Source organism: Arachis ipaensis, chromosome B7, assembly GCF_059453495.1.
Source record: "Arachis ipaensis isolate K30076 ecotype BB chromosome B7, ASM5945349v1, whole genome shotgun sequence".
NCBI lineage: Eukaryota > Viridiplantae > Streptophyta > Magnoliopsida > Fabales > Fabaceae > Arachis > Arachis ipaensis.
The window spans coordinates 38,554,074-38,564,276 of record NC_142442.1 but is presented as its reverse complement, the minus strand read 5'-3'; the positions used below and the strand labels follow the sequence as shown (position 1 = coordinate 38,564,276).

The 10,203-nt window shown below is 36.4% G+C and overlaps 1 non-coding gene across 1 annotated transcript; it reads left to right on the top strand.

Annotated features, from left to right (window-relative positions):
- Positions 1-2,797: 2,797 nt before the first annotated feature.
- LOC148550889 (small nucleolar RNA R71) lies at positions 2,798-2,905 on the top strand. The gene has a single exon (XR_015893760.1). It is a non-coding gene; the product is annotated as a small nucleolar RNA R71 (small nucleolar RNA).
- Positions 2,906-10,203: the final 7,298 nt, after the last annotated feature.

The following is a 10,203-nucleotide window of genomic DNA, read 5'->3' as shown; positions in this document are numbered from 1 at the left end:
ATCTAAGTAGTTCCCCCAAACCATGGTAAGATAATTCTTTGGGTTCGGGTTCTTACTTTAATCATGGTTCCTAGTGATCCATGCATTGGCATAGAACTCTTGAACCATTAGGATTCCGACTTGTTGAATGGGGTTGGTTAGAACTTCCCAACCTCTCTTTTGGATCTTATGTCGGATTTCCGGATACTTATTTTCCTTGAGTTTGAAAGGGACCTCGGGGATCACCTTCTTCTTGGCCACAACATCATAGAAGTGGTCTTGATGGGCTTTGGAGATGAATCTTTCCATCTCCCATGACTCAGAGGTGGAAGCTTTTTGCTTCCCTTTCCCTTTTCTAGAGGTTTCTCTGGCCTTAGGTGCCATCAATGGTTATAAAAAAACAAAAAAAGCTATGCTTTTACCACACCAAACTTAGAATGTTGCTCGCCCTCGAGCAAAAGAAGAAAGAATAGTAGAAGAAGAAGAAGATATGGAGGATATGTAGGGATGTGTGTATTCGGCTATATGGGTGGGCTTGGGTGGGAAAGAGATTTTGAATTTTGAAGGTAGGTGGGGTGTATGGATGTGAGTGGTGAATGGAAAACAGAAGGGATGACTGTGAATGGAGAGAGAGAGGGTGAGGTAGGTGGGGATCCTGTGGGGTCCACAGATTTTGAGGTGTCAAGGATTTGCATCCCTGCACCAATTAGGCGTGTAAAACGCCTTTGCATGCAATTCCGGCATTTAGATGCTGAATTGATGCTTGTTCTGGGCGTTCAACACCCAGATGCAGCATGTTTCTGGCGTTGAACGCTAGTTCTATGCTTGTTTCTGGCGTTCAGCGCCAGCTCTTCTCAGGGTGCATTCCTGGCGTTTGAACGCCAGGATGTTGCTTGTTTCTGACGTTCAACGCCAGATCCATGCTCTGTTCTAGCGTTGAACGCCAGCCAGAAGCTCCTTACTGGCGTTTAAAAGCCAGTAAGTCCTTCCTCCAGGGTGTGATTTTTCTTCTGCTATTTTTTATTCTGTTTTTAATTTTTGGATTTATTTTGTGACTCCACATGATCATAAACCTAATAAAACATGAAAGAACAATAAAAACAAAAATAAAATTAGATAAATAAAAATTGGGTTGCCTCCCAACAAGCGCTTCTTTAATGTCAATAGCTTGACAGTGGGTTCTCATGGAGCTACACAGGTGATCAGGTCAATTTTATAGACTCCCAACACCAAACTTAAAGTTTGACTGTGGGGGCTTTAGTTGACTCTGTACTGAGAGAAGCTTTTCATGCTTCTTCTCCATTGTTACAGAAAGAGATCCTTGAGTTTTAAACACAAGGTTGTCCTCATTCAGTTGAAGGACCAACTCTCCTCTGTCTACATCAATCACAGCTCTTGCTGTAGCTAGGAAGGGTCTTCCAAGGATGATGGATTCATCCTCATCCTTTCCAGTGTCTAGGATTATGAAATCAGCAGGGATGTAAAGGCCTTCAACCCTTACTAGCACGTCCTCTACTTGTCCATAAGCCTGTTTTATTGAGTTGTCTGCCATCTCTAATGAGATTCTGGCAGCTTGCACCTCAAAGATTCCCAGTTTCTCCATTACAGAGAGGGGCATGAGGTTTATCCCTGACCCAAGGTCACATAGAGCCTTCTCAAAGGTCATGGTGCCTAAGGTACAAGGTATTAAGAACTTTCCAGGATCCTGTTTCTTCTGAGGCAATCTCAGTTGATCCAGATCACTCAGTTCATTGGTGAGCAAGGGAGGTTCATCTTCCCAAGTCTCATTACCAAATAATTTTGCATTCAGCTTCATGATTACACCAAGGTACTTGGCAACTTGCTCTTCAGTAGCATCCTCATTCTCTTCAGAAGAAGAATACTCATCAGAGCTCATGAAGGGCATAAGGAGGTTTAATGGAATCTCTATGGTCTCTAGATGAGCCTCAGATTCCTTTGGTTCCTCAAGGGGAAACTCCTTGTTGATCACTGGACGTCCCAGGAGGTCTTCCTCACTAGGATTCACGTCCTCTTCCTCCCTTGTAGGTTCGGCCATATTGGTTATATCAATGGCCTTGCACTCTCTCTTTGGATTCTCTTCTGTATTGCTTGGGAGAGTACTAGGAGGTGTTTCAGTGATTTTCTTACTCAGCTGGCCCACTTGTGCCTCCAAATTTCTTATGGAGGACCTTGTTTCACTCATGAAACTTAGAGTGGCCTTGGACATATCAGAGACTAAGTTTGCTAAATTAGAGGTATTTTGTTCAGAGTTCTCTGTCTGTTGCTGAGAAGATGATGGAAAAGGCTTGCTATTGCTAAACCTGTTTCTTCCACCATTATTAAAGCCTTGTTGAGGCTTTTGTTGATCCTTCCATGAGAGATTTAGATGATTTCTCCATGAGGGATTATAGGTGTTTCCATAAGGTTCACCCATGTAATTCACCTCTGCTATTGCAGGGTTCTCAGGATCATAAGCTTCTTCCTCAGAAGATGCCTCTTGAGTACTGTTGGATGATTCCTTCAATCCATTCAAACTTTGAGAGATCATATTGACTTGCTGAGTGAATATTTTATTCTGAGCCAATATGGCATTCAGAGTATCAAAATCAAGAACTCCCTTCTTCTGAGGTGTCCCATTATTCACAAAATTTCTCTCAGAAGTATACATGAATTGATTATTTGTAACCATGTTAATAAGTTCTTGAGCTTCTGCAGGTGTTTTCTTTAGGTGAATGGATCTACCTGCAGAATGGTCCAGTGACATCTTGGAGAACTCAGACAGACCATAATAGAAGATATCCAGAATGGTCCATTCTGAAAGCATGTCAGGAGGACACCTTTTGGTCATCTGCTTGTATCTTTCCCAAGCTTCATAGAGGGATTTACCATCTTTTTGCTTGAAGGTCTGAACATCCACTCTAAGCTTGCTTAGCTTTTGAGGAGGAAAGAACTTAGCCAAGAAGGCCGTGACCAGCTTATCCCAAGAGTTCAGGCTATCTTTAGGTTGTGAGTCTAACCATGTTCTAGCTCTGTCTCTTACAGCAAAAGGGAAAAGCATGAGCCTGTAGACTTCTGGATCTACTCCATTAGTCTTAACAGTCTCATAGATCTGCAGGAACTCAGTTAAAAACTAGTAGGGATCTTCTGATAGAAGTCCATAAAATTTACAGTTCTGTTGCATTAGAGCAACTAATTGAGGTTTTAGCTCAAAATTGTTTGCTCCAATGGTAGGGATTGAGATGCTTCTTCCATCAAACTTGGAAGTAGGTGTAGTATAATCACCAAGCATCCTCCTTGCATTATTATTATTTTTGGCTGCCATGTCTTCTTTTTTTTCGAAAATTCCTGTAAGGTTGTCTCTGGATTGTTGTATTTTAGCTTCTCTTAGTTTCCTTTTTAGAGTCCTTTCAGGTTCAGGATCTGCTTCAACAAGAATGTTCTTGTCCTTGCTCTTGCTCATATGAAAAAGAAGGGAACACCAAAGAAAATATGGAATCATCTATGTCATAGTATAGAGATTCCTTTATGTGAGTAGAAGAAGAAAAGAATGTAATGTAAGGAAGAGAAGAGGAAAAACTCGAACACAGAGAGGGAGATAGGGTTCGAATTTTTGGATGGAAGAGAAGTGTTACTAGATGAATAAATAAATAGAAGGAGAAGAGAGGTGAGAAAAATCGAAAAATAAAAAATAAAATTTACAGTTAAATTTCGAAAATAAAAATAAAAATATTTTTAAAATTAAACTTAGAATTCGAAAATTAAATTAAATTAAATTTAAAATTAAAACTAATTAGTTAATTAAAAAGAAAATTTGAAAAAGAAGGAAGGGATTTTCGAAAATTAGAGAGATAGATTTAGTTAGGTAGTTTTGAAAAAGATAAGAAACAAACAAAAAGTCAATTAGTTAGTTGAAAAAGATTTGAAAATCAATTTTGAAAAGATAAGAAGATAAGAAGTTAGAAGAGATATTTTAAAATCAAATTTTTTAAAAAAGATAAGATTTAAAAAGATATGATAGAAATTTATTTTGAAAATAGATATGATTAAAAAGATATGATAGAAAAGCTATGATTGAAAAGATATTAAGAAGATTTAAAAATTAAATTTGAAATTTTAAAATCAAAATTAATGACTTGACTCACAAGTAATCACAAGATATGATTCTAGAACTCAAAGTTTGAATCTTTCTTAACAAGCAAGTAACAAACTTGAAATTTTTGAATCAAAACATTAATTGTTGATAATATTTTCGAAAATTATGAGATAAAATTAAGAAAAAGATTTTTGAAAAATATTTTTAAAATTTTCGAAAATAAATAAGAAAAATAAAAAAGATTTGATTTTTGAAAAAGATTTGAAAAAGATAGAATTTTTAAATTGAAAATTTGATTTGACTCATAAAAATAACTAGATTTTAAAAATTTTTGAAAAAGTCAACTCAAATTTTCGAATTTGATGAGAAGAAAAAGGGAAAGATATTTTTTATTTTTGAATTTTTAATGATGTGAGAGAAAAACATAAAATTGACACAAAACATAAAAATTATGAATCAAAACAACTAATGCATGCAAGAACACTATGAATGTTAAGATGAACACCAAGAACACTTTGAAAATCAAGATGAACATCAAGACTTATTTTTGAAAATTTTTTTGATGCAAAGAAAACATGCAAGAAACCAAACTTAGAAATTTGCAAACTTCAGACACTAACAAATTGAAAATGCATATGAAAAACAAGAAAAGACACAAAACAAGAAAATATGAAGATCAAACAAGAAGACTTACCAAGAACAAATTGAAGATCATGAAGAACACTATGAATGCATGAATTTTCGAAAATTTTTAGAAAAATAAAAGTATGCAATTGACACCAAACTTAAAAATTGACTCAAGACTCAAACAAACAACATAAAATATTTTTTATTTTTATGATTTTATTATTTTTTTTTTGAATTTTTGTATATATTTTTCTCGAAAACATATAGGAAAAAGGAAGTAATGAATTCAAAGTCCTCAATCAAGATCCCATGAATCATACCAGGTTAGTCTAAAGCTTGATGGCCAGCCAAACTTCAGCATACCATTTTGAAACTTTAGAATTCATTCTTAAAAATTTTAAAATAATTTTTGAAAACAAAGGGAAAAAATTTTTTTGAAAGATTTTTGAAGAATATTTTTTTTTTGGAAATAAAACGAAAAAGAAAATTACCTAATCTGAGCAGCAAGATGAACCTTCAGTTGTCCAAACTCGAACAATCTCCGGCAACGGCCGCAAAAACTTGGTGTGCGAAATTGTGATCATTGCTTCCTTGGTAACGGCGCTAAAAACTCAATACGCACGTTCATGATCTTAATTCTATTTCACAACTTCGTACAACTAACCAGCAAGTGCACTGGGTCGTCCAAGTAATACCTTACATGAGTAAGGGTCGAATCCCACGGAGATTGTTGGTATGAAGCAAGCTATGGTCATCTTGTAAATCTCAGTCAGGCGGATTAAATTGTTTTAAGAAATTATAGTGGATGAAAATAAATAAAATATAAAATAGGATAGTGGTACTTATGTAATTCATTGGTGAGAATTTCAGATAAGCGTATAGAGATGCTTTCGTCCCTCTGAACCTCTGCTTTCCTGCTGTCTTCATCCAATCCTTCCTACTCCTTTCCATGGCAAGCTGTATGTAGGGCATCACCGTTGTCAATGGCTACTTCCCATCCTCTCTGTGAAAATGGTCCGATGCGCTGTCACTGCATGGCTAATCATCTGGAGGTTCTCGATCATACTGGAATAGGATTCACCCTCCTTTTGCGTCTGTCACTACGCCCAGTACTCGCGAGTTTAAAGTTCGTCATAGCCATCCCTTCCCGGATCCTACTCGGAATACCACAGACAAGGTTTAGACTTTCTGGGTCTCAGGAATGGCCATCCATGGGTTCTAACTTATACCACGAAGATTCCAATATCTCGGACTCGGCCCTCTGTATTAGATATCCAAGAGATACTCATTCTAGCTTGTTTGCATGTAGAACGGAAGTGTTTGTCAGGCACGCGTTCATAGGTGAGAATGATGATGAGCGTCACATAATCATCACATTCATCATGTTTTTGGGTGCGAATGGATATCTTAGAATAGGAATAAGTTTGAATTGAATAGAAAAACAGTAGTACTTTGTATTAATTCATGAGGAACAGCAGAGCTCCACACCTTAATCTATGGAGTGTAGAAACTCTACCGTTTGAAAATACATAAGTGATAAAGGTTCAAGCATGGCCGAATGGCCAGCCCCCAAGTCTAAGGAAAAACGTTCCAAAGATGATCCGAAGATGATCCGAAGATGTAAATACAATAGTAAAAAGTCCTATTTATACTAAACTAGTTACTAGGGTTTACAGAAATAAGTGAATGATGTAGAAATCCACTTCTGGGCTTGAAGTTTACACGTGGAGAGGTCATTCTTAGAGTTGAACGCCAGTTTGTAAAACGTGTTTCTGGCGTTGAACTCCACTTTGCAACTTGTTTCTGGCGCTGAACGCCAGACTACAACATGGAACTAGCGTTCAACGCCAGTTTGTGTCGTCTAAACTCAGGCAAAGTATGGACTATTATATATTTCTGGAAAGCCCTGGATGTCTACTTTCCAACGCAATTAGAAGCGCGCCATTTAGAGTTATGTAGCTCCAGAAAATCTACTTTGAGTGAAGGGAGGTCAGAATCCAGCAGCATCTGCAGTCCTTCTTCAACCTCTGAATCTGATTTTTGCTCAGTTCCCTCAATTTCAGCCAGAAAATACCTGAAATCACAGAAAAACACACAAACTCATAGTAAAGTCTAGAAATGTGATTTTTAATTAAAAACTAATAAAAATATACTAAAAACTAACTAAATCATACTGAAAACTATGTAAAAACAATGGCAAAAAGCGTATAAATTATCCGTTCATCAATGTTATAGTAGATTTTGTGCATTCTTGGCTTGAAAAGAGAAATTAAGTGATCTTGAGTCATTAATACCCAACTTATGTTGGTGATCTAGAGTAGTTAGTTAATATTATTTTCATTGACTCTAATCTCTTGCTAATTTAATTAGTAAGTTGATTAGGACTTATGGATTGAGACTAACTAGTCTTATTTGATTTTCTCTCAATATGAAGATAACATTATACCTTCTTCCTATGTTGGAGATGACGAAATAGGATTAGCTCTTGTTAATTATTGAATGATGATTAATGACTAGGATAGAAAGCCTTGATTCTCAATCCTTGCCATGAATGCGTCTTTTTAGTAATTGTTATCTTGATTTATTTTTATTGTCATTTAAATTCTTGTTAATTAGATTGTAGCCTTCTTATTGCAAACCACCCCTTGGACCTCATAACCAATAATACACATACATCACTACAATTCCTTTGAGAGACGACCTGAGATCTAATACTCTCGATATTTTTATTGGTTTGCTTAAGTGACAAACAAAATTAAACTCTGATGGAGGATTGTTTGTTGGTTGGGAACTATAATATCAACAGAATTATTTTTTGAAAATTTCTAACCGACGATAATCTTCTCATATCAAGTTTTTGGCATCATTGCCGAGGAATTGCAATGTGTGCTTGTTATTGGTTATTGTATATATGTGAATATTGTAAATAGCTTGGTTTTTGGTTTGTTTGCTAGTTTTTGCTAGTTTTAGGATTTGATTTTCTTTGTTTCTTATTAGATTTTGTTTTCATTTGCTCTTGCTACTATGAATTCTCACCACTTTGGCTATGAGTTTGGTTCTAACTATGTTGTAGGGAATGGAAGCTACAATGAGGATATGCATCAAGGATGGGACAATCAAAGATGGGAGGAGTCTCAAGAATTTGATCAACCTTCATGGCAACAACCTCCACCAATGTACTATGATCAAGAGCCATACCATGATGCATACCAATCTAATGTGTGTGGTGGACCTCCTTGTGGTTATCAACCACAACCACCATATACTTATGAACCCCCTACTCAAGATTGTTATCCACCATATTCACAAGCCCCATATCACCAAACACCTCCATATGATCCTAACCCATATCCACCATACTAACCACCATATGAACCATATCTAGAGCCACCACCATTCCAACATCAATACTCCCAAGAAGCAACATTTTCTTATACACTAACTTAAGACTTTCACCAATATGAACCACCTTCCAACTATAACACTCTTCCTCCAAACAATGAATCCTCTCTTCCACCACCACCTTCATTGGACCAATCTCTCCAACCCCTAATGCAAGAACAACAAGAACTTCTAACTCGTTGCCAAAAGCAAGGGGAAGTGGTGGCTAGCTATCCAAGAACTTCTAACTCGTTGGCATCATTGTGCTCAACTATCTAAGACACCCTTATTGTTAAATGTGGAGGATTAGCTGAAGAGAACAATGAGAAGGAGAATTTGGAGCTTCAAAGTAAATAAGAGGAGTTGAAGCAAGAAGTGCAACAAGAGGAGGAAGTAGAGATAATTGAACCGAAGGAAGTGGTTGAAGATTTAGGAGATGTTGAATGCAAGGAGGAATATAGAGTTGTAGAGTCTTCTTCCATGGAGTTTGAAATTAATGTTAAGGAGGATAGTGCACAACCTCCAAGGCACAATGTAATTGAAGAATTGGAAAAAGTGGTACACTCAATAAGTCCTCCTATCTATGATGATTCCGCATCAACATATGATCCTTTTGAGATTGATGAATCCTTCCCCATTAAACTTGGAGTGGATGTTGAGGTAGATTTCACTCAACCTCCAAGATATGATTTGAGTGATAGGGAAGAGCTAGAAGACATTGGTGAAGAAGCATATGAACTTGAGAAAACTTGGCAAGAGGTAAAGCTTGAAGAACCTTGTCAAGTGGTAGAATCCCCTAGAAGAGGATAGACGAGAGTGGAATTCACTTTGTCACGATCATTGGAAACTCCTCCACCTAAGTTACCATCTAATCCTTCATTTGAGTGGGTAAAACTTATTACTCTTACCTTTATTATCCCACACGTAACACCCAAGTTTCCAACACCTCACGCGTACGCCTCGCCCACACGTATACGTGACACTCAAAATTTTCAGGCGCAGTACAAAAACCAAAGAGTTGTGCGTGTAGTGTGTTGAAATTGTGCCTCTAGCACAATTTTGACCCACGCGTACGCGTGATATCATATGTCTCTCTCTATGCTATCACACGTGCGCATCAACAATACGTACACGTCGCACCCTATTACTGCCATTCACGTGTACGCATGACCTAATGCGTATGCATGACCCCCTGCCTTGTTTCATTCACTTCTTTTCTTCTCTTCTCTCCATTTCTTTCCTTCTTTTCTCTTCTCCTCTTTTCTTTCCCCCTTCAACCATCATCCAACACTACCAATCACCATCTATCACCATCTCTTTTGGTTAGTTAGTTAGTTAGTTATTTAGTTAGTTTAATTTCTGTTTAATTTTTTATTTTTCATGATAAGTGTTGGATTATTAATCTTGGTTGCTGTTTATTGCTGTTGATTACTGATAGGATGTTATTTTAACATCATTGTTGTTAATTTTTATTGTTGGATTTCTTTATTGAAGTTATAAATTGTTACTTGATTTTGAATTTTTCATGCTCAACATTTTTGAATACCAAGTGTATGACATTGCCCTCAAGCATCTCAAATCTTTTAAATTGCATGTTTTGGCCAGCATGTGATTTGAATTCATTATCTATTATGAGGCAATTTTTGTATTATCAATGCATTTTTTGTTAGGTGATGCTTGTTATGATTGATTTTTATTTACATCACCTATTTCATGCATTGAGATTTGTAGAATTGTGAAATTGGATCGTAAGCTTACCTAGTGACATATTTTTGAGCTTTTTAAAGCTTTGTGAACCATGCTTGCTATGTGATTGATTTTAATGTCTATCTCTCTTTTCCTAAGTTCCATAGCACCCATGTCCTTCACTTTCTATGTCACTTAGGTGTTGCAAACAAACTTTAATATGTGTCTTTGTTTTATGTGTGAGCTCTATATTTCATTTAGTTCACTAAGTTTACTTGCACATTAATCAATGTCCATTCATTATCTAATTCACATTTGCTTGATTATTTGCTTGAGTACTTTCATGCTTATTTATCACTTGTTTGCTTATCTTAACTTACAAGTTACTTTGAAGTATTTCAAGCATACTAGAATGAGTGAAGTGCATGTTTCTTTTG